This window comes from Crocuta crocuta, unplaced genomic scaffold (genome assembly GCF_008692635.1).
Source record: "Crocuta crocuta isolate KB4526 unplaced genomic scaffold, BGI_CrCroc_1.0 scaffold1362, whole genome shotgun sequence".
Taxonomy (NCBI): domain Eukaryota; kingdom Metazoa; phylum Chordata; class Mammalia; order Carnivora; family Hyaenidae; genus Crocuta; species Crocuta crocuta.
Genome location: NW_027532586.1, coordinates 124,905 through 129,684, shown reverse-complemented (window position 1 = coordinate 129,684; position 4,780 = coordinate 124,905). Strand labels below are relative to the sequence as shown.

The 4,780-nt window shown below is 36.1% G+C and overlaps 1 pseudogene; it reads left to right on the top strand.

The window, feature by feature from the left end:
• The first annotated feature begins 1,968 nt into the window (after window positions 1-1,968).
• On the top strand, window positions 1,969-2,440 carry LOC144244315 (high mobility group protein B2 pseudogene; annotated as a pseudogene).
• Window positions 2,441-4,780: the final 2,340 nt, after the last annotated feature.

Sequence of the window (4,780 nt, the reverse complement as noted above, 5' to 3'; positions counted from 1 at the left end):
TGTATACATATATACATACACACACACATATATACATGATATGAACTATAAGTATAATATTTTATCATATTATTAATCACATATAACATATTATATTATGCAATTTATAATGTAATTATATATACATATACTTATTAATTATAATAGTTAATACATATAATATGGATATATAATATTGCTATGTATGATTCATTTATGTAATTTATATAATATATACTTGCATATAAATTTATGTAAATTTATATGTATGGATGCTGACTATTACATGTGAGGATTCACTTAAAATGAAATAGATTTAAGTGTATACAGATATTTAGTTAGACACCTTCATATATGCAATGTATTATGCCTACTGTAATGAATATTCCAATTACATCATGTATCATTTGTAGAGGACATAGCAATAGAGAAAGGAAGAGAGTAAACAGTGGTGATTAAAGAGTCATCAGAAGTTACAAGAAAAAGTAGAAAAGGGAGCATATTCTTTGGAAAGTTACAATTCTGGATTCCATTACTACTTTAAAATTTAGCAATAATCAAATCTGAGATAAGCTGTGGGAATGATGTGTAGGGCATACAGAGTCATCGCCTTCAATTCTGTACCAAAGTAGGACATTAAAGGAATTCAAACTGTTGGACGGTGCCAGCACTGGGAAACAGAACAGTGAGAGTGTCCTGGACATTGACATCAGTAATCCTTTTCCATCAGGGGTAGGACCCAAGTGGAAACCCACAAAAAGAATAAGAGAGGCACAAGATTCACAGGACTACAAGCCCTCACCATCACTCATGGACTGAAGCTTTGATCCAATAGGAAGCTAAGTTGACCAGAAAAGTTCTCATAATTTAATTAGCTACCTCATAAGAGGCCAGTCCTGAAAACTTGACTTCATGTTTGACTAACTGGGAGCATATTCAAAAATCGCATAGATCGCCAGAACCCTGGTGTGGCTAATTCCAGGTTGTGATCTGTCTCATAAGTATCCCCTTTTCCACAAAGAAATCTTCCTTCCTTCTAGTTACAATTGATCATTTCTTTTTATTTTCATTAAGAAAGATTTTAATTACTTAATTTATTTTTATTTAAGATACACACACCTTAAAATTAAGAAAGATTTTAATTACTTAATTTATTTTTATTTAAGATACACACACCTTAAAATCCATAGGTATGGATTTTATACTATGTAGTCGTGTATGTGGTATCAGTATGCATGCAATCCATTCCATTTCTCATGACTCTGTCTCCGGAAATTTTATTTTGTTTTGTACTTGTTTTCCTACCCTTTACTCTAAGTTACAAATAATAACAGTTACTATCTAGAACATCAGTATATATATTAAAGCATAGGTTGCTGAGGAAAAATGGGGGTAGGGCATGTGACTGCATATCACAAGACATTCTACATGTTTTACACTATGTGAATGCATTTTTTATTTATGAATATACAAAAATAGATCCACCCAAACACATTAGACATGTATAAGTAATTATGCCAATTTCACAACATCAGGTCTTATTCATTCATTCATTCATTTAAATTTACTTTGGACAGGGAGGGGCAGAGAGAGAGAGAATCCCAAGCAGACTCCATGCTATCAGTGCAAGGCCCAGTCGGGGACTCAAACCCACAAACCATGAGATTATAACCTGAGCTTAAGTCTAGAGTCCCACTCGAAATCGATGGAGCCACCCAGGCACCCCCGTGATCACTTTTTGTGTGGAAAAACTGGCCTGTTCTTTACCACCCATTTACCATTTAATAACACTCATTTTTTTACTTTCTTTTCTTTGATGTAAATTTACATTTTTAAGAGTTTTTATTGATATAGATATTCTAAATAATAGGACAATTTAAAAAAAAAAAAAACGGGTCACACCAGAGCCCCAGGAAGGAAGAGCGTTTGTTGAACCCATCCCTTCTGGGGACTCTGAGGAAAAGCTACTACTAAGTAGACGCTGTCACCATGGGTAAAGGAGACACCTGACAACCACGGGCCAGGAGACCCTCTATACCTTCTTGGTGCAGACCTGCCAGGAAGAGCAGGGGAAGAAACATCCAGACTTTTCCATCAGTGTCGCCGGATTCCCCAAGAAATGTGCAGAAAGATGGAAGACCATGTCTGCGAAAGGAAAGTCGAAATTTGAAGATATGGCAACCAGTGACAAAGCTTGCTGTGACAGGGAGATGAAAAATTATGCTCCTCCCAAAGGTGACAAGAAAGGAAAGGGAAAAAAAGATCCCAATGCTCCTAAAAGGCCTCCCACTGCTTTCCTCCTGTTTGTTCTTAACCTCCCCCAAAGAGAAAGAGTGAACCCACTAGCTTATCTACTGGGGACACTGCAAAATATGTGGGTGAAGTGTGGTCTGAACAGTGAGCCCAAGATAAACAACCATGTGAACAGAGAGCAGCCAAGCTAAAGGAGAAACATGAATGACTATGGCTTCATACCTCGCCAAGGGCAAACATGAAGCAGAAAAGAAGGGCCCTGGTGGGCCAACAGGTTTGAAGAAGGATGAAGAGGAAGAAGAGGAAGATGAATTAAAAATGGCTATCTTGTAATGACAGGTGTGTTGTGTGTGCGCGTTTTGCTAAGAATGTCAATTTGAGTGCAGCTCAATATTAGCTTCAGTATAAAACCTGTACAGATTTTCGTATAGCGCATAAGATTCTTTGTACAGAAAATAAATTTTTAAAAATGCAAGTTGTAGGTTGTTGAGGGGCTCCTACATACAGCTGGATTTTAGCATTTCTGATGTTGAATACTTCTGAATATATAATGGCTTTTGTAATTTCTTGACTCGTCTCTGGCAGTGTCGTAAAATTGTAGGAATGAGTATCAGTAGAAAATTTTGGGATTTTTAGAATGTTGCATTTTTAGAATGTTGTTTCTTTAAAATAATTTTGTAATAAAATTATGTGTGTTTAAAACATAATAGGATGATAAATACCTTTCTGTCAGTAACTTAGATTCACCAATTATGAACTTTTACCACATTTAATTTTCATCCCTTTCTATACACATATAATTTTCTTGCACACATGTGTGTATTGTTTTTTTGTAACTTGCAGATATTACATTTCACCTTTCTTACTTCATCGTGTGCCCCCCCTTTTTTTTTGAAAGGGAGAGAGAGACACACAGATAGACAGTGTGAATGGGAGAGGAGCAGAGGGAGAGATAGACTCTTAAGTAGGTTCTAAGCTCAGCATGGAGCCTGACAGGACCAAGGCTCCATCTCACGATGTGAAATCATGCTCCAAGCTGAAATCAAGAGTTAGATGCTTAACCAACTGAGCCACCCAGACATCCCTCCTCACATGTGCCTTTTAAGAATAATTTCCATTTTAGCCACTCTGACATGTACCCCAATGTTTATAGCAGCACTTTCAACAATAGCCACATTATGGAGAGAACCTAAATGTCCATCAACTGACGAATGGATCAAGAAGGTATGGTTTAGCTATACAATGGAATACTACATGGCAATGAGAAAGAATGAAATACTGCCATTTGCAGCAACATGGATGGAACTGGAAGGTGTAATGCTGAATGAAATAAGTCAGGCAGAGAAGGACAGATACCATATGTTTTCACACATATCTGGATCTTGAGAAACTTAACAGAAGATGATGGGGGAGAGGAAGGGGAAAAAAAAGTTACAGAGATGGAGGGAGGCAAACCATAAGAAACTCTTAAATACAGAAAATAAATTGAGGGTTGATGGTGGGGGGGGAGAGGGGAAAGTGGGTAATGGGCATTGAGGAGAGTACTTGTTGGGGAGAGCACTGGGTGGTGTATGGAAACCAATTTGACAATATATTATATTTTAAAAAAATTTTTAAATGAAAGCCTAATGAAAGAAAATGGATATTTTGTTACATAACTACAATAGCATTTTTTCTCTGTCATTGCAATTAAATTATCTTATTACCAAATATAAAGTTCATGTTCAAATCCTTTCAATCATTGTCTTTTTTATTTTGAAATTCAGGGTTCAGTAAGGCTTATATGTTGTACTTGCACACAACCCACAATCTTTCTCATAGTAGTGACACTTATAGAATATCAAAGACCATTATTTTGTAATCATATCCTTGATCATATCCTGACTTTGTCAGAGTATTTACTCATAATCATTTCACATTAAACATTTTTTTTTTTGTCCAGGAAACTATACAGATGACAGAGAGTATCCTTTTTGCTTTGTATCAGAAGGCATATAATTTGAAAAAGTCCCAAAACCGTGATGCTAAATTTGAGAAGATGGTTAAGCTGGTAAACACCAAACATCTCTGTTCTAAAAGTATGTTGTTTCATTACCATACAATTTGTGAGCAATCTGTGAGCTGATATTTGAGACAATGTAATGTTTTATTCCCTATTCTCATCAGTGGTTTTCCATATATGATAGTTCTTGCCAAAGTATTACTTCAGTGGTCACAAAATGATAATTGCCTTATTAGAGCATATTTTCCTCTTAGTCATAACACTATGAGCCTTTGAGAACCTCTTTGCTTTCTGGTAAAACAAGGTGCTTTAAGCTGATGCTATGTTTGTCTTAGCTGAGACTCAAAATAAGCTACTTTTGTAAAGGTTCGGTGACTTGTAGAAGAGAATGGTATTTAGAACAAATATCTTTGTTAGATGATTATTCTAGGATATTTAGTTAGAAAAAACATATGTTTGGGGCACCTGAGTGGCCTAGTCAGTTGAGCGTCTGACTTCGGCTCAGGTCATGATCTCACGGTTCCACACTGGGCTCTGTGCTGACAG